Genomic DNA, 21,438 nt, shown 5'->3' with positions numbered 1-21,438 from the left:
TCTCCATGCGGTGTATTTACGTCGGCGACTCCGCCGTTACTAGATGGAAAAAAGTGATTGTAGTTACGGCGGTGGAACGCACGGCCATTATGCGCTCCACCGTCAGGAAGTGTACACCGAGGAAGTACTTGTGCGGTAGAACGCATAATAAAACAGAGATGAAAAACTCCTCTGCGAGGACTGAACCGTATCTCTAAGAGATGCAGTGATGCCGGACAATAGGTTATAACTGAAGGGTAATAGTTTGGATATCTGATAATTACTATCACAATAGTGGAACGCACGGCCATTATGCGTTCCACCATCAAAAGGTGTCCGTCAATAAAGTGTTTTTACAGTGAAACACATACACATGTAGTAACATATGATAAATCGAGGGACATTATTCTATTTTATGAGCAAACTTTAAACTGTAACGAATCGCAAGGTGAGACACAAAACAGGGTAATCGTATACTACACCCTTTTACATTCATAAATTTCTGCGGCTATAGACCGCATAGACAGAAGTAATTGTATTAATGAATATAAGAGTGACAATAAGAACTAATAATGATATGTGCTAAACAATTAAATATATTAATGATAGGTGAATAAATGTGTGCCTAATTAGAAAAACCTAATAATCTGATGATTAAATATACTAATTAAAAATAAAGGACTAGTTATGAGGGCCAGTTGGCCCAATAATAACATCATTAATCAAAAAACTCTAAATGTAAATAATTAAATAATCAATAAATAAGTGTACAATAATAATCAATACTAAAGGTATGGAATACAACATAAAAATTAAAATTAATATTGTATGCATATTTCAGATGCAGCTCAAAGTTAGTGAGTAACACTGTTGACTTTACAGTTAATTTGTCTCTATATTTACAATCACGATAACGGGGTTACAAAACATCAAAATAATTATTTAACAATAAGGAATACAATAATAACATAACAACATTAATGAAAATAGTAAATGACAAAATTAAAACTAATGAATAAAAATTTTTATAAAGTTGAAAAATGTATCGGTAATCAACTAAATTCCCTCAATTCATATATAGATGACACCTTGTTTTAATATAAGATTAAGGTCGGCTGTCCATTAACATATAGTAAATAAAAACTGAGAGATGGGAAAATGAACATATGCTGCTAGACGAAGGAGACTACATCTATCCCTTCGTTAAGACCTTGTGGGGCTAAGGTGTCAAGAGTAAAGATCCAAAAACTTTCTCGTTTAGCAAGAAGTAAATCTCTACTGCCACCCCTAATTGGAGTTTTAATGTGCTCCAATACAGTAAATGTAAAAGTAGAAGTATGAAGCTCGGAATTATGTTTAGCAGCAAAGTGACGAGGAACACTATGGATCTTAACTTTATTTTTTATATTGCGCATATGTTCTTGTATGCGTTGCTTTAGCTGTCTCTTAGTTTTACCAATATAAAACAGGCCACAACCACAAGTGATTCTATAGACCACATATTCGGAATTACAATTAACTGAATCGTTCATTATGTAGCTTCTACCGGATTCTAATTTTAAACTAAATGTAGAACGATCCATAAATTTGCAACAAATGCAGTTATTACATGGTCTACAACCAGTTTTGTTAGGTAGCCATAAATTACTAGCCTTTTGTTTAGATGATGACAAGTTTGATGACAGTGAGGAATACCAGAGAGATATGAAAGATCTTCAGTCTAAGATGGATAATCTCGAGAGAGATATTATCTCTAGGAAGCAAAAAAAGTTTCTGAGAGATAAGAAGGATTACGCTTTAGGACAAGTACGTAACCCTACTATTAATAACGTTTATTCAGATAATAGTAATCATTTTGGAAATGTTCCTCAGAGAATAGGACAACAACAAACTAGAGGGTACCCCAGACGCTGTTCATACCGCCACTCATATCGTGAGCAACATCAAAGGGAATACTCACCCGATTCAAGAAGATTTATTGAACGGCAGCAACACCCTAAATGGGAATACCAACAATCCCGAAGAAACCGACAGAGGGATGATGGCCGTGGTAGACAATTCCGGAATAGGATTCCGTCTTATTATGATCGACAAGAAGAAAAGCACTATAATTCTGGAAGATTTGAAGTATTCCGATCACCCTCGCCGGACTCTAGAAGGCCAGGCTATTTTTTAGACGTGAGACCAAGGAACAAACCTCCCTCCTTACAGCGAAATTGGATAGAAGAACTCCATACAAGATTGGATTCCCCCCAAGGCCTCAAAAGAGGCCTAGGGGGAAACGAGGAGCTAGAGGTGGAAGAAAGGTCCCCAAAGAAAAGGAGAGCCTTCCAACCACAGGAGAACAAACAAGCATCATCAACAACTCTAAAAAGGAACTATCGTTAGCTGAGATTGCTGTTTTGGACAAGGGCCTTAAGTTCGCCCCTGATTGTCATGTAGACAAATTTGGGCTCTTTATAGATCTTAATAAGTATATTCGAAATCTCACGGTTCAAAGACATTTTATTAAAAACCCTGTGGCAGCTGTCTCTACATCAGACAGACCCATTGTGGCCCCCCCTTCACGTTTCAATCCGGTTGAATCTAGAGGTAGCCATCTTGATATTTTTTACAATCTTGTAAAAGATGATTTTAGGAAAATTAAACCTCTTAATAATAAATACTCAGGGAACTTGAGTTCCGAAGAGAAATCGGCCTTGAAATCATTAAAGAAGGAAGATAACGTCATAATTAAACAGGCCGATAAGGGGGGTTCCGTTGTACTAATGGACAGGCAGACATATTTGGATGAATCAGATAGGATTTTGTTAGATGAGAGTACCTATGTGATACTTAAAGAAAACCCTACTAATGACTTCAGTGAACAGTTGAATATCCTTTTGAATAGAGGGCTAAAAGAGGGCCATATACGTATTGAAGAATACAATTATCTTATGGTTAAGTTCCCCTCCACCGCGATATTTTACCATCTGCCAAAGGTGCACAAGAATAAAGACCATCCACCAGGAAGGCCAATTATTGCTGGCATAGATTCCTTAACAGCCAATCTGTCTCACTTTATTGATCTGAAACTACAGCCTTATGTGGTACGGAATAGATCACATCTTAAAGACTCCACTTCGTTTCTTCAAAAAATTAAAGATATTGTTTGGTCAGAAAATTATACTTGGCTCACTATAGATGTTCAAACCTTATATTCCTCTATACCTCACTTAAAAGGAATTGAGGCTATTCAAATTGCGCTAGAAAATGGAATACCCTTGGATCCAAGGGAAGTCACCTTCCTGTTGGATTGTATTAAGTTTATATTACAGCATAATTTTTTTGAATATAATGGCAATTTTTACCTTCAAACCCAGGGAACTGCCATGGGCACTAAATTTGCCCCCTCATACGCAAAATTGTACATGAACAACTGGGAAGAGAAATTTATCTATGGGACGGCATTTGAACAGAACTTGGTACTTTACCAGCGTTATATTGATGACATCATTATAATTTGGCAAGGACCTTCTGCAGATATTAATGATTTTATGACCTATATCAATACAAATGATTACAATCTTGTGTTTACTCATAAGATGGATAAAGCGGTTATAGAATATCTGGACCTTGAATTGAAAGGCCTCCCAGGTAATAACATCGTGACGAAAACCTATTTTAAATCAGTTGATGCTAATAGCTTTATTCCGCATACGAGTTGTCATCACCCTTCTTGGAAGAGGGGTGTCCCTTTTTCACAATTTATCCGTGTGAGAAGAAACTGTAGCAATATAAATGATTATTGGGCCCAATCACAGATACTCTTTGATCGATTTATACAAAGAGGTTACGAAAGTTCATTATTAGATAAGGCCAGATTGAAAGCCTCTGAGAAAACTAGAGTTGACCTTCTCATGTCTAGACCCAAAACTAAGGGAGGACTGAACGCGAAACCATTTATTACCCAGTATAATAGGGAAAATCATTTCATACGGAAAATATTGGATCGTCATTGGGGTATCCTCCTTAAGGATCCCATATTAGGGCCACACTTACCGATTAGACCAACCTTGGTTTTCCGTAAATCTGTTAATTTAAAAAGTATACTAGCTCCAAGTATGTTACCACCGAGATCCTCTAAACAAAAGGCTAGTAATTTATGGCTACCTAACAAAACTGGTTGTAGACCATGTAATAACTGCATTTGTTGCAAATTTATGGATCGTTCTACATTTAGTTTAAAATTAGAATCCGGTAGAAGCTACATAATGAACGATTCAGTTAATTGTAATTCCGAATATGTGGTCTATAGAATCACTTGTGGTTGTGGCCTGTTTTATATTGGTAAAACTAAGAGACAGCTAAAGCAACGCATACAAGAACATATGCGCAATATAAAAAATAAAGTTAAGATCCATAGTGTTCCTCGTCACTTTGCTGCTAAACATAATTCCGAGCTTCATACTTCTACTTTTACATTTACTGTATTGGAGCACATTAAAACTCCAATTAGGGGTGGCAGTAGAGATTTACTTCTTGCTAAACGAGAAAGTTTTTGGATCTTTACTCTTGACACCTTAGCCCCACAAGGTCTTAACGAAGGGATAGATGTAGTCTCCTTCGTCTAGCAGCATATGTTCATTTTCCCATCTCTCAGTTTTTATTTACTATATGTTAATGAACAGCCGACCTTAATCTTATATTAAAACAAGGTGTCATCTATATATGAATTGAGGGAATTTAGTTGATTACCGATACATTTTTCAACTTTATAAAAATTTTTATTCATTAGTTTTAATTTTGTCATTTACTATTTTCATTAATGTTGTTATGTTATTATTGTATTCCTTATTGTTAAATAATTATTTTGATGTTTTGAAACCCCGTTATCGTGATTGTAAATATAGAGACAAATTAACTGTAAAGTCAACAGTGTTACTCACTAACTTTGAGCTGCATCTGAAATATGCATACAATATTAATTTTAATTTTTATGTTGTATTCCATACCTTTAGTATTGATTATTATTGTACACTTATTTATTGATTATTTAATTATTTACATTTAGAGTTTTTTGATTAATGATTTTATTATTGGGCCAACTGGCCCTCATAACTAGTCCTTTATTTTTAATTAGTATATTTAATCATCAGATTATTAGGTTTTTCTAATTAGGCACACATTTATTCACCTATCATTAATATATTTAATTGTTTAGCACATATCATTATTAGTTCTTATTGTCACTCTTATATTCATTAATACAATTACTTCTGTCTATGCGGTCTATAGCCGCAGAAATTTATGAATGTAAAAGGGTGTAGTATACGATTACCCTGTTTTGTGTCTCACCTTGCGATTCGTTACAGTTTAAAGTTTGCTCATAAAATAGAATAATGTCCCTCGATTTATCATATGTTACTACATGTGTATGTGTTTCACTGTAAAAACACTTTATTGACGGACACCTTTTGATGGTGGAACGCATAATGGCCGTGCGTTCCACCATTGTGATAGTAATTATCAGATATCCAAACTATTACCCTTCAGTTATAACCTATTGTCCGGCATCACTGCATCTCTTAGAGATACGGTTCAGTCCTCGCAGAGGAGTTTTTCATCTCTGTTTTATTATGCGTTCTACCGCACAAGTACTTCCTCGGTGTACACTTCCTGACGGTGGAGCGCATAATGGCCGTGCGTTCCACCGCCGTAACTACAATCACTTTTTTCCATCTAGTAACGGCGGAGTCGCCGACGTAAGTACACCGCATGGAGATATGGTTTATCTCCTTTAGAAGAGGCTTTGTTATTTTGTTACACTGTATGTTATTTTTCAAGGCCGGCTGTGTAAATCCCCGTTCTATACACTTCCGGATATTGGAACGCGGAAATGTGCGTTCCACTCATTTAAATTAAGCTGTATCTTTTGTTATGATGGTTTACTCGTTTTTTGAGTAAACTATTAGGTTTTCTAACATACACGTTATTGCCATCATTTATCCATCCAACCTCTTTTCCAATTGGGTATTAAGTTTCTGTTTATTTTGTCAATTAGACTCCACTAATTAATCCAGGAAGTGAGGTAATTCCCAGTATGGTATAAATATTCTGCTGGTGGCACTCTCTTCCAGTTGCCTTCTGGACCTTGAGAGAACCACCACATGCTCACCTAGTAAGTAACACTGTGATTGCCTTGTCTCCATATATTGATACGGGGATGATTTTGTTCATTTATTGTTATTTTTATTTAATTATTTATTACACCAGCGGGCTTAATATATTTATTGTGACATAATTATTATTGTAGGTTGAGCGGTAATCTTCTTCATATTGAACCTGAATACTTTTATCTTGATTATCTGGCTGGTATGTATTTGGATCTCATTCTATTTGTAGTTTTTCAGCCACCTCATGCCCAGTTTGATCGATTTTTTGAAATGCTGGTTCCTTTTTTAGGTAATTTTTCCATGTTCAGTTAAATATGGTCCATTTGTAATACGGTAATCCATTGACGGATTATCCGCCATAGATATATTCTGGGTACGTAGCATCATCCCTCTTTTGCCCTCCTCCTCCATTTCCCCATCTTTTTAATTTCAATTTTTAAGATTCTTCATAATTGTATTTTTTGCTCCTTAGGTTTATACCTGTTTTATCTTATTTAAATACGATACACGTCTTTGCAAGATATACTATAAACTAATCTGGCATCTGATAAATACCCCTGAAGAAGTCCCTGAATGGGACGAAACGCGTTGGGTCTCTACAAGCACTGTTTTCATCATCATAAACAGTCTGTTGGATAATGTGTTATTAACATTGTATGTATATCACTCACCGTGTATTGGTATGAATTGTACTGCCTAATAATTCTCCAAAAATTATTTGGTTTTTATATGAAGGGAAGAATCCCGTTTTTTATGTAATAAATACTAAATTACTGGATCACTGTTCTCTTTGTTCATGGTTGTTGATGACAGTGTTTTTTTAGCGCACCCAGATTCCCCCCTTTTTCCATATATATATATATATATATATACACACAACAAAAGTACCGGCTCTCCCATCAACAATGGCAAGTAGTGCGCCGGGTGCCTGTGCTATATTAGTAATAGGAGGTCATTCCGAGTTGTTCGCTCGCAAGCGGATTTTAGCAGATTTGCTCATGCTAAGCCGCCGCCTACTGGGAGTGAATCTTAGCATCTTAAAATTGCGAACGATGTATTCGCAATATTGCGATTACACACCTCGTAGCAGTTTCTGAGTAGCTCCAGACTTACTCGGCATCTGCGATCATTTCACTGCTTGTTGTTCCTGGTTTGACGTCACAAACACACCCAGCGTTCGCCCAGACACTCCTCCGTTTCTCCTGCCACTCCTGCGTTTTTTCCGGAAACGGTAGCGTTTTTTCCCACACGCCCATAAAACGGCCTGTTTCCGCCCAGTAACACCCATTTCCTGTCAATCACATTACGATCGCCAGAACGATGAAAAAGCCGTGAGTAAAATTACTAACTGCATAGCAAATTTACTTGGCGCAGTCGCAGTGCGAACATTGCGCATGCGCATTAAGCGGAAAATTGCTGCGATGTGAAGATTTTTACCGAGTGAACAACTCGGAATGAGGGCCTATATTAGTAATACACTCCTCAATGAAGGCACAGCACTCCTAGGCAGCTTGCAAGCAAGAAAGAACAGCAGTGTTTCAGCTGAAACACTGCTGTTCTTTCTTGCTTGCAAGCTGCCTAGGAATAATGTGCCTTCATTGAGGAGTATATATATATATATATATATATATATTAGTGATGAGCGGGTTCGGATCCTCGGGATCCAAACCCGCTCGAACTTCACCTTTTTTTGCACAGGTCCGAGCAACTAGGATCCTCCCGCCTTGCTCGGTTAACCCGAGCACGCCCGAACGTCATCATCCCGCGGTCGGATTCTCGCGAGATTCGTATTCTATATAAGGAGCCGCGCGTCGCCGCCATTTTTCACTCGTGCATTGGAGATGATCGTGAGAGGACGTAGCTGGCGTCCTCTCAGTTTCTATGTTCAGTGGGCTGCAAATATCTGTGCTCAGTGTGCTGCAAATATCTGTGCTCAGTGTGCTGTAAGTGCAAATATCTACATTCTCTGCCTGAAAAACGTTCCATATCTGTGCTCAGTGTGCTGCAAATATCTGTGCTCAGTGTGCTAATGGTTTTACTGTGGGGACTGGGGACCAGCAGTATTATAGAGTAGGAGGACAGTGCAGAGTTTTGCTGACCAGTGACCACCAGTATTATACGTTATCTGCCTGAAAAACGCTCCATATCTGTGCTGCATTGTAGTATATAGTAGGAGGACAGTGCATAATTTTGCTGACCACCAGTATAACTATATATATAGCATTACGGTACAGTAGTCCACTGCTCTACCTCTGTGTCGTCAAGTATACTATTCCATCCATACCTGTGGTGCATTTCAGTTTTGCACAGTTTGCTGACCACCAGTATATAATGTATAGCAGTACGGTACAGTAGGCCACTGCTCTACCTACCTCTGTGTCGTCAAGTATACTATCCATCCATACCTGTGGTGCATTTCAGTTTTGCACAGTTTGCTGACCACCAGTATATAATGTATAGCAGTACGGTACAGTAGGCCACTGCTCTACCTACCTCTGTGTCGTCAAGTATACTATCCATCCATACCTGTGGTGCATTTCAGTTTTGCACAGTTTGCTGACCACCAGTATATAATATATAGCAGTACGATACAGAAGGCCACTGCTCTACCTACCTCTGTGTCGTCAAGTATACTATCCATCCATACCTGTGGTGCATTTCAGTTTTGCACAGTTTGCTGACCACCAGTATATAATATATAGCAGTACGGTACAGTAGGCCACTACTCTACCTACCTCTGTGTCGTCAAGTATACTATCCATCCATACCTGTGGTGCATTTCAGTTTTGCACAGTTTGCTGACCACCAGTATATAATATATATACAGTATGGTACAGTAGGCCACTGCTCTACCTACCTCTGTGTCGTCACGTATACTATCCATCCATACCTGTGGTGCATTTCAGTTTTGCACAGTTTGCTGACCACCAGTATATAATGTATAGCAGTACGGTACAGAAGGCCACTGCTCTACCTACCTCTGTGTCGTCAAGTATATTATCCATCCATGTAATCAGAAAAAAGAAAGAAAAAGAAGCATTTTTTTGGACGCACTAAACCACTGTTCATTTTTTTTTTTTAATTTATCTTTAATGGGTATGCATTAAAATTATAATCTCAAGGAATTGGTGAAATATTAAAATATAGTGTGAGTAAGAAAAACAGAATGTGATAATAAAAACTACTAATTTCCGAATGGTGATCCCTCAAATTATCTATTGAAATGAAGGCTATATTGCCTATGATAAAGTATCTGTGTCTTCTGTTAGTATTGTCCTATAATTTCCTACTATAAATATAACAAGCCAGCAGTGTTATTGTATACCCTTTTGCTACATTTGAATACAAGCTTTTATAAATTGTAGCTATTTGTCTGCTCTTAGAGAATGTAGCAAGTTGTATATTCTCAGCTTAATTCCAAGGATGTGTCGCTGTTAGCCCTTTATACAGGGGAAATGATACCTCCACTGGTTATCTTGGACTAATATCACTTTTACACAAATGCTCTTATATAATATGACTGCTTGGTATTAGCTTTCTTCTTATAATGTGTTGCCCAATTATTGACACATCATCTTTTGAATGTTAATTCACAAAAGGAACTTTATTCCACTTTATTTAGTGTATTTTGTTTGAAACTTTAAGCAATCTGCCAGTTTGTATATAGTGTCATCATAGTTCCATCCCATCAGTAATATTTCAGGCAATCATATTTAGTACTACTATTTCATTATTTTCTCCCAGTATCAATAATGTTTTATTATTTGGTCATAATGCTTATTATCAACCTGTATCTTAATACTTTGAGATCACAGCACCATGTGGCTTTCGATGCTGTGATCACTATGCAGAAGAGCACTGAAAATTCGCCGCCCGTCTAATTACCGCTGGCCGCACTGAGCTCAGCGTGTATGCGGGCTGACGCTGGGGCTCCCCGCTCTCTCTCTCCTCTCTCCGTCTGGCAGTCCTGCACGTCAGGCTGCTGCTGGTAACGGAGTTCGTGAGAGGTGCTAGTAGCTGTGCTGCCTGTATTACGTGGGAGGACAATAAGCTAAAGACACATTATTAACATTCTTTCAACTTTGAGTTATTTCCACCATTCGGAAGCAGCCCACGGCCGTTCCACCTTAGGCTTCCTCTGTGCAAAGTTTGCTGACCACCAGTATATAATATATAGCAGTATGGTACAGTAGGCCACTGCTCTACCTACCTCTGTGTCGTCAAGTATACTATCCATCCATACCTGTGGTTCATTTCAGTTTTGCACAGTTTGCTGACCACCAGTATATAATATATAGCAGTACGGTACAGAAGGCCACTGCTCTACCTACCTCTGTGTCGTCAAGTATACTATCCATCCATACCTGTGGTGCATTTCAGTTTTGCACAGTTTGCTGACCACCAGTAAATAATATATAGCAGTACGGTACAGAAGGCCACTTAGCTTAGTCACACAGCTACCTCATTGTGCCTCTTTTTTTCTTTGCATCATGTGCTGTTTGGGGACTATTTTTTTGAAGTGCCATCCTGTCTGACACTGCAGTGCCACTCCAAGATTGGCCAGGTGTTTGTGTCGGCCACTTGGGTCGCTTAGCTTAGTCACACAGCGACCTCATTGCGCCTCTTTTTTTCTTTGCATCATGTGCTGTTTGGGGACAATTTTTTTAATCTGCCATCCTGTCTGACACTGCAGTGCCACTCCTAGATGGGCCAGGTGTTTGTGTCGGCCACTTGGGTTGCTTAGCTTAGTCATCCAGCGACCTTGGTGCAAATTTTAGGAGTAAAAATAATATTGTGAGGTGTTCAGAATAGACTGGAAATGAGTGTAAATTATGGTTATTGAGGTTAATAATACTATGGGATCAAAATGACACCCAAATTCTATGATTTAAGCTGTTTTTGAGGGTTTTTGGTAAAAAAAAACCACCCGAATCCGACAAAAAAATTTCAGGGAGGTTTTGCCAAAACGCATCAGAATCCAAAACACGGCCGCGGAACCGAATCCAAAACCAAAGCACAAAACCCGAAAAATATTCGGTGCTCATCACTAATAAATATATATATATATATATATATATAGATATATATAGATACCAAGAAATTGAGCGGCACTCATAGACTTCTTAATTTATCACCGGCGTAGACAAAGAGTCATCAGGCCAGTGGTATATTCCAACGTTTCATGTCTTTTATGACATTTTGTCAAGTATCCTTAACAAAATGTCATAAAAGACATGAAACGTTGAAATATACCACTGGCCTGATGACTCTTTCTCTACGCCGGTGATAAATTAAGAAGTCTATGAGTGCCGCTCAATTTCTTGGTATCTGTCTGGTTTGCACGGAGAGGGCACCATAGCTATTTGAATTCAATGTTTGGAGTGCCGGTCATCCCACCCTAGTTCCTATATATATATATATATATATATATATATATATATATATTGATCGGCACTCCCAATTCCATCAGCAGTTGCAGGTGAAAGTGATGTTTCAGATTTTACTCTTTTGTCAGGCAACAAACATACAAATGAAAACAGTAACAGTAACTACCCACAGAAAAACATGAACTCGTCCTCTCACACGCCACGGTCCCCGGCGCCGAAGCCGCCTCCATTTCCGGTCAGCGGCATTTCCTGGTTCCGGAGATGTCACTATGTAGAACTGTCATAGAAATAATGGAACTTATCTGAAGTTATTCTCTATGTGAGTGCTGTCTGCTGTGTATTGTGTCTAATCCCATGTGATGAGCAGTGGCGGATTTAATGCCAGGCAACATAAGCGGGTGCTTAGGGCATGGTGCATCCCAGGGGCCCTGCATACAGGCAGAGGCCCAGTACACTAGCTGCTGTGGGGACTTTGTTCCTCTTTGCAGCGATGTTGAGGCAGCAGCATACTGCTTATCCCTTGTCAGATTGTGCACTTACTGGTTCCCACCTGTCACGTGACCATGCTGCCCAGAATGCTCCTGGGATGGCAGAGGAGGAGAGCACAGGACGGTAACGTACAATGTATGGGGGAGCCAGTCAGTTTTCCCAACAGTCAAACTTCTCTGCAATATGCACCACCCAACGCAAGCCCACAGATGAGGAGGACGGAGGAGCTACAGCACTCGGTGCAGCCTGTAGCCATCACTGGAGGACGAGGAGCCCGACAGGACAGAAGCCACAGCAGCATATGTATCGTAGTGGTCACCCTCGGCAAGCCTGAGGAAAAGCCCCACCAGCTGGCCGCACTGCCCTCAGGCTCTGTGGGTAAGTGGGGTACAGGGCAGCTTCACTTGCATACCCTTTCATAGGTCACATCATCATGCCCATGGGAGAGGGTTGTCTCAATATACTGTATATAGATTGCTGGAAGGTGCGGCACTCCGTATCTGTTCAATAATGATACACAGCAGCACCATCATAAAAAAAGTATTTGGACAGCCACCGATTGTGCAAGTTGACCCACTTAAAAATAATAGAGAGGTCTGTATATTCCATCATAGGTACACTTCAACTGTGAGAGACAGAATCTGAAAGAAAAACAAAAGAAAAAACAAACAAAAAAAACAGGAAATCACATTGTATAATTTTTAACAATTTATTTGTATATTCTTGTGGAAAATAAATATTTGGACAATCGAAAAGGTGAACTCAATACTTTGTAATATAACCTTGGTTGGCAATTACAGAGGTCAAATGTTTCCTATAGTTCTTGACCAGGTTTGCACACACTGCAGCAGGTATTTTGGCACACTCTTCCATGCAGATCTTCTCTAGATCTGTCATGTTTTGGGGCTGTCGCTGGGCAACATGGACTTTCAACTCCCTCCACAGATTTTTTATTGGGTTGAGGTTTGGAGACTGGCTAGGCCACTCCAGGACCTTGAAATACTTCTTACGGAACCACTCCTTAGTTGCCCAGGTGGTGTGTTTGGGTACATTGTCATGCTGGAAGACCTAGCCACGTTCCATCTTCAATGCTCTTACTGAGGGAAGGAAGTTTTGTCCAAAATCTCACGATACATGGCCCCATTCATCATCTCCTTAATACGGATCAGTCATGCTGTCCCCTTTGCAGAAAAGCAGCCCCAAAGTATGATGTTATCCCCGTGATTAACAGTGGGTATGGTGTTCTTGGGATGTTCTTGGGATGCCATTCATAATTTTTCTCCCTTCAAACACGGCGAGTGGAGTTTATACCAAAAAGTTTGAATTTGCTCTCATCTGACCACATTACATTCTCCCAATCCTCCTCTGGATCATCCAGATGGTCACTGGCAAACTTTTGGCCTGGACATGTGCTGGCTTAAGCAGGGGGACCTTTCGGGCGCTGCAGGATTTCAATCCATGACGACATAGTGTGTTACTAATGGTAACCTTTGTGACTGTGGTCCCAGCTCTCTTGAGGTCATTGACCAGGTCCCCCCGTGTAGTTCTGGACTGATTCCTCATCATTCTCAAGATCATTGATACCCCGCGAGGGGAGATCTTGCATGGAGCCCCAGGTCGATGGTGATTGTCAGTGATCTTGTATTTATTCCATTTTTTTTTAACAATTACACCAACAGTTACTCTTCTCACCAAGCTGCTTGCCTATTGTCGAGTAGCTCATCCCAACCTTGTGCAGCTCTTCAATTTTGCCCCTGGTGTCCTTAGACAGCTCTCTGGTCTTGGCCATGGTGGAGAGGTAGCAGTCTGACTGTTTGAGGGTGTGGACTGGTGTCTTTTATACAGATAACCAGTTCAAACAGGTGTCATTAATACTGGTAACGAGTGGAGCATAGAAGAGCTTCTTAAATAAGAAGTAACAGGTCTATGAGAGCCAGAAATGTTGATGCTTGGTAGGTGTCCAAATATATATATATATATATATATATATACAAAAGGGAAAAAAGACGGCGGCATTCAGGAGACTTTGATGCGGTGAAACCAAGCGGTGTTTTTATCTACGTTTCGGGGTTCGTAGCCCCGTCATCAGGACACACACAATGAAACACAACAAAGTGAAAACTTATATACCTTACCTGACGCTGTTTCAGCCGTCCACGCCGCGCCTCCGCTTCGCTTCCAGGATCCCGGCTTCCGATCACAGGAACCATCACCTGACCGGATGCCTGCTCACCGGGCTTTCATTCAGAGGCGGGGGGATTATTGCCAAGCAACGCCTGTACACAATAACAACATATATACATATAAGGGTGAATACTTAAAATATGACAGGCTACTAATTAATATGTGCCTGAATATCACTAGTGGAAACAACAATACTCATATAAAAGTGCTTACCAAATTGCATGCTGATCTTAAACATTCATCTAATATAACATTAAAAAACCGAATTAAAAAGCAGTAAACATCTATAGCACAGAGTGTAAATGGCCTATATTATGCCAATTAAATAGCCTACATAGGCTCACAGCCTAACATGTCCCTTACCATGGGGTAACGCAAGGATCTCAAGAAATCTAAAGGAGATCATTTGTGAAATGTCTATTTTTACTGTCTAATGGATCTCATAAAGGAGCCTAATTCGAGGTCCCCCATCCTCGAATCTTTAAAATAATGTGGTACTCTGGATCAAACACACATGAGTCATAAGCTAATAGCCATAATTATAGAAATCAGGTGAACCTCTAGATGAAGTTACTCATGCCCAGAGATTCATTCAACCCCCTAGGGCTCAGTGTATTCAAGGTGAGGATCCATCTAGTCTCAAGCTGCAGTAAACGCCTAGCCCTATCTCCACCCCTAACTGAGAAAGGTACCTGATCTATAATGCGGTAATGTAAGGTGGCCAGACTGTGTTTAGTTAAAGCAAAGTTCACTGGAACCTGTATTCAGGGCAGCTCTAATGGCTGACCTGTGTTGCTTCATCCTCACTTTAAAGCTGCATTCTGTTTTCCCTACGTAATGCTGCCCGCAGGGGCACTTAAGTAGGTACACCACGAATTTTGAATTGCAATTGACCGCTACCCGAATATTGATCCTTTTGCCGGTATAGGGATGCTGAAACACATCCCCAGGTATAAGAAAGTTGCACGTGGTGCATCCACATTTATAGCAACCCTTTCTTTGTTTCAGGAAATGAGTGCTAGTACTAGCTGTTTTGGATATATCCGTTTTCACTACAAGACTCCTGATGTTCCTGCTCCTGGTGTAGCTGGGCATTAATCTACTGTTTTTAAACATCCAAAGCTCGGGGTCTGTTTGGATGATAGGCCAAAGTTCTTTGGCTTTTTCACTAGTATATGTACTATGTGTGTTGTATTGATTGACCCATGGAAAGATGTTTTCACCTTTTTTCATTTCTATGACCTCCAAGAGTTGTTGTCGGGGTTTACTAAGGGCCTTCGTACGGGCCTGTAGTAATAATTCCAAGGGGTATCCTCTATCTCTAAATTTAGAGATCATCTCATCAAGTTGTATGTCTCGGATATTGGGATCACTGTTGATCCTACATACCCTAAGCATCTGCGAATAGGGTAGACCATAAATAGTGGCCTTGAGATAGAAACTGTCAAACCTAAGTAAGGTATTTCGGTCAGTTTTTTTTTTATACAAGGAAGTACTAATCGCCCCATTATTTATGGATATCTGCACATCAAGAAAATTAATTTGATGATCATCCGTGACCATAGTGAGTTTAACTGGACTAGACGATCTATTCTGAGTATTGATCAGGTCCTCAAGTATTCCTCTTGGACCAGACCACAGAATCAGCAGGTCGTCTATATATCTAGTGTATAAAATAAGATGTTGTGCAATAGTAGTCTGTGTAAGAAAGAGTTTTCACCTCCACCCCCATTAACAACCCACACTTACCCCCACCATGCAGGAATTTACGTCAGACAGGTGTAGGCAGCCGATGCACCACAAGCAGGGCTGACTCTAGCCAATTTGGCTCCCAGTGCGAGATTTAAAAATGTGCCCCCCCCATTGACATAAAAAAATTTGCCCCCATAGATATAAAAAGAAAAAAGTGTGTGCGTGCTCCCGGCGAGGGGGCTTGGCCTCATTATAATGGGCGTGGAGTCTTCTGAAAAGAATACCTTACACCCCAGTCTTTGACCTTGGACCAACAGATCATGGCGACCACAGGGAAAAAAAAAATATATATATATTTATATATATATATATATATATATATATATATATATATATTATGCCATACACCGCAATGCCCTTGATACATTAATTCCCCATTTTACACATTACGCAGGCAAGTGTCCCCATTTTACACATTACAACAGTCAAGTGTCCCCATTTTACACATTACGGCAGGCTAGAGTCCACATTTTACACATTACAACAGGCAAGTCTCCCCATTTTACACATCATTGCAGGCAAGAGTCCCCATTTTACACATCATGACAGGCAAGTGTCCCCATTTTACATATTACGGCAGGCAAGAGTCCCCATTTTACACATTACAACAGGCAAGAGTCCCCATTTTACACATTACGGCAGGCAAGAGTCCCCATTTTACACATTACAACAGGCAAGAGTCCCCATTTTACACTTTACGGCAGGCAAGAGTCCCCATTTTACACATTAGGCAGGCAAGTGTCCCCATTTTACACATTACGCAGGCAAGAGTCCCCATTTTACACATTAGGCAGGCAAGTGTCCCCATTTTACACATTACGCAGGCAAGTGTCCCCACTTTATGCATTACGAAGGCAAGTGTCCCCATTTTACACATTACGCAGGCAAGAGTCCCCATTTTACACATTAGGCAGGCAAGTGTCAAGTGGGGGGGGGGGGGGAGAGGAAGGGAGAGGGAGGGTGGGAAAGAGAGAGAGAGTGAAAGAAAAGAGAGACTTACTTACATTTGCAGAGGTTCTTCCCGCTCTTCGGCCCACCTCTCCCTCCTCACGCCGGTCACCTTGTCCTTCTAGTAGCTTGGCTCCCCCTCCTCTTGTCATCAGTACTCCGCTCGGTGGCGGAGTTTCGCGGAATGAAGCGATTGCGTTGTGACGTCATGACGCAACAGCGTCATTCTGCGAAACTCCGCACCCCGAACAGAGTACTCTGGAAGAAGGAGGAGAAGGAAGCAAGGACCCGCAGAAGTGTTGTGACTGGCGCCACATGCGGTTGCATGGCGCGTGCGCGCGCCCCAAGAAACGGCACTGACCACAAGCACGTACCTCCTCACCCTCTTCACTGTGCCGGCTCCATGTGTGTAACATCATGACGGGTCACTCGCACACAATTGTACCCTCAATTGAAGTGACACCACATAAGTGCCCTTACAATACACTGCATAGTAGTGCCCTTTATTCATGTTACGCCACACAACAGTACCCCTTATTCATGTTACACTAAAAGTAGTACTGCCCCCCTTAAACACATTATGCCACACAATATTGCCCCTTACGCACTGTGTCTGTATTTCAGCTCCCACTGGGATGTCGTCACCTTCACTACATGATGGGACATAGATAGTGTCATTCTCCTGTTCTCCCTACCCATCCCATGGTTGTAGCAGCACCAGCCCACCACCGGCACTAAGCTGTGGCTGTAAAGCAGGGTTGAGCAATTATTCCAGCTTGGGGGGTGGGGGCATTTGGCAGGTTTGGCGAATGGTTAAGATCCGCTAGTGTTGAGCCAGACCTGTAGGGTCCACATGCATTCCCAACATTCCCTCTTTAGTATGTGTGTATGTATAAATGTAAAAATAAAATATATACATGTGGCTGCGCTAATTACATATGGCGGGCTCAGTACGATTTCCCAGAATCCCAACAGTACCCTAGCTAACGTACCCTGACCCTCCCCTGACACCAACCCTAGCCCTCCCTTGTGGGTGCCTAAATCTAACCATCCCTGGTGATGCCTAACCCTCCCCCGGTGGTGCCTAATCCTAACCCTCCCTTCCCCGCTGGCTAAACCTAACCCTCCCCGCTTGGTGCCTAACCCTAACCTCCGCTTCTATGTGCCTAATCCTAACCCTCCCCGGTTCCTAACCCCCCTTCTCATGCCTAAACCTAACCTCCGCCCAACATGGCAGGACGCCAGCGCATCCTGCTGGATGGACGTTCGTGATTCCGGCTGTCGCTAATGTGACCGCGGTATCTTGTACAGCGTCGCTATTTAGATGCTGGGATTGCGGTGTCCTTCGGGATCCCAGCTTCGGTATATTGACCGCCGGGATCCCGTCAGTCGGAAAAGTAACTGCTTCCGTATATGGCTGCTTTAATTAGAAGCAGCTTATAATCGTACTGCTTTTAAGCAGCAGACCTGCAATTTTCCTTTTAATTTAGTTAAATTATGGTGTGGTAAAGCGTACCTTGGAAGCCCTTTATCATTCTATAGAGATGGCAAGGAGCCTTTCTGTCAGTGCAGGTAGGGCCACCGCTGGGGCTGTACCAAGTCTTCTATGATGGATGTGTTCTCCTGCAGCTTATGCGAGGCTGCTTCTGAGTAATGGTCTACTCTAAGAATGAGGGCAGATAGAGATCAGCACCCTCCACTGGTATGTGCCCGCCAAGCTGGGCATTCTACATCAAAGTGCATGGTGGGAGAGTAAGGGTGTATCTAGTGGTCTGAGAGCCCCTGGCAAAGTTAGAGAATTGTGCACCTCCAAGGAGACCAGCTAATCATTTTGGACAGCCGATGCCAGAAGGCAGCGAACAGGGCTTCTTTGTTCCATTGCAGCTCAGAGGACAGGGTCTGAAGCTCAATAGTATACTGCCCAATGGTCCGAGTGCCCTGCTGAATCTGCAAAATATCCATTGAAGCAGAGGTAGAGTGACCCAGTTCATCATGGATTCTTCAAAATGTCTTAATTAACTTATTTTAATCTTTAATAAGAGGATTGGACCTTTTCCAAAGAGGTGACCCCCAATCTAATGCAGGACAGGAGAGGAGTGAAATAATCTAAGCCCTCCTTGGTTTTAGCCGTAGGGAAATTGTCTGCGAGCTGGGGAAGTGCACATTGCACTGGTTAAGAAATCCCCAGCATAATTTAGGAGATACGTCAAATTTGCCTGGGGTAAGTAATTTGGCAATAGAAGAGTTGCCAATGGGTCTACTGCTGGAGATGGACTCTCAGTAGGACGAGAAGTAGGTTGAGATGTAGCCAAGGAAGACTGTAAACTGTTGTGGCAAAATATCACTCAGACCTTGCAACAACTGCCTTTGTGACTTCCAGTACCTTTAACCTTGCCTCTATGAGTTGCAGAAGGTCAGAGTTGCCTCTGAGATTACTTGCTGGATCCATTAGTTCAGTACTTACTGTCAAGCTTGGACTGATTTTGTGAATCCAGACTAGGAGTCGCTACATAAGTGGAGTGTGAGAGCTTAGGCAGGAAACTAGGTGGCCTGTTGTAGAATTTATTCATGCAGGTGACGGCTGTGCTGGAAACTAAACAGACCCAATTCCTGTATATTGAATAACTGGATGTCAGGGTCGGGACAACCGGAATGCAGAGCAGGTCTGTCGGCTAGATTGTGACGCTGGAGTACAGAGCTGAACCAGCTATGCAGTATTGCCGGAATGATGCATTACCAGATAAGCAGGTGCACTGGGATGAGCAGTACCAGCTATGCAGGATTGCTGAGATGATGCAGTGTCAAATAAGCAGGAGCACTGTGATTATCAGTACCAGCAAGGCAGACTTACTGGAGGGAGTCAGTGACTGCTAGAGATGACAAGCGCACTGGAGTCAAACAACTGAACTTTAGCGAGAGAGATACTCAGTGTAAGTCTTAGTAGGTTATTGATAGCAAAGCACTGACAACAAGAAATGCTACTGAACGATCTTTATACTCATGCATCTTAGCCGAATGGCTGCTCTCTGCTGCTACCTGTGTCAATTTATTGGTGCTTCAGGGAAGCAGAACCCAGAACTAATATGGAAAGGCCTGATGTCAGCCCCACGTGGGGCGCCAAACACTGCGACCACAGTATGAAGGTGGTGATTGAAGGCCACAGCCATCAGCACTGGAACGCTGGTGGGCCAGGACAGAGCAGAAGAGATAAGAGAACGCTCGGCAGGGCAGCGCTGAGTGCGCTCCCTTTGTGACAGTGTGTCACTGATCCCAAATTACTAAAGGTAGAAAAAAAAGTGGTTATATATATATATATATATATATATATATATATATATTGTGGTATGGTGTACCTCCAGTGGGATATGAGACCCAAGAGGAGTTATTAGAAAATAATCTAGTAGGTAGTATTTTTTTTTTTTTATTAAAATTAAAATATACTACAGTATTTTCTATTTTTTATTCACTTTTTTTTTTTTTTTTTACAAATCCATAGCTGAAAGACAGACTGGGCTTCCAAATGCAGTGCTACGACTATGCTGAGTCGCACACAATTAATTAATTCATTAATTGATTGGCTGGTGATGCATTAAGTAATGCTTACTGCAGCTGGCCAGTATAATTGTCAAGTTGCCCCTTGATTTATGGTGTTGTTTTTTTATTTATTTCTTGTTAAATACTTTAAAAATTAGATACACAGCACTGATTGGAAAATTCATAGCACACATTTAACATTTAATTGTCATTAAAAACCATATAATTATAATGAATTACAAGAAAAATTGTGCATATATAAAACACAAATGTAAAACAGACATTATCCTTCTCAATGGTCTATTAGCATGGGCTCAGTCACTGGGCTTATACAAATGGATCTCAGACCTTGGAGTTGGAATGAGTTCAAATGGCAGATACTCTGTTCTTTTGGGAATGTTTTCTTAGCCTTATAAATGGCTAGTTACCGGTACTATGGCAATGCTGGGGTTTTTCCAATTACTGATGGTCCAAGATTGCAACAGTGGAGTCCACCACATAGGGTAAGTCTACCCTTGATTGACATTCAGTCAGACGGAATTCCCAAGTGTCCGTTAATGGCTAGGCAAAGTCCCAGGAGTTAAATCACAGGGCACACTGACCAGAGGAAGATCATCTGATGCATTTCGCTGACTTATGGCAGCTTTTTCAAAGACCTTTATGGACACTTGGGAATTCCGGCTGACAGACTGTCGATCAAGGGACTCCATACCCTATGCGTTGGACTCCAATGCAGCAATATTGGACCATCGCTAATTGGTAAAACCACAGCATTGCCACGACCGGTAACTATTCATTTATTAGCCAGGACAAACACTCCCAAAGAAAAAAAGAGTATCTTCCATTTGAACTTATTCCAGCTCCCAGGCCTGGGATCCATTTGCACAAGGCAAGTGACTGAGCTCATGCTAATAGACCATTGAGAAGTAAAAGGTATTTTTTTTTTACATTTGTCTTTTATATACAGTATGCACAATTTTTATTGTAATTCAATATAATTATATGTTTAT

At 41.1% G+C, this 21,438-nt stretch overlaps 1 protein-coding gene across 3 annotated transcripts in view; it reads left to right on the top strand.

Moving 5' to 3' along the window:
* PGAP1 (post-GPI attachment to proteins inositol deacylase 1) overlaps positions 1–21,438 on the top strand; it is a 1,346,394-nt gene that overhangs the window by 960,659 nt on the left and 364,297 nt on the right. The window lies entirely within an intron of this gene.

Source organism: Pseudophryne corroboree, chromosome 7 (assembly GCF_028390025.1).
Source record: "Pseudophryne corroboree isolate aPseCor3 chromosome 7, aPseCor3.hap2, whole genome shotgun sequence".
Taxonomy (NCBI): Eukaryota; Metazoa; Chordata; class Amphibia; order Anura; family Myobatrachidae; genus Pseudophryne; species Pseudophryne corroboree.
This window is presented reverse-complemented; position numbering and strand designations above follow the sequence as displayed.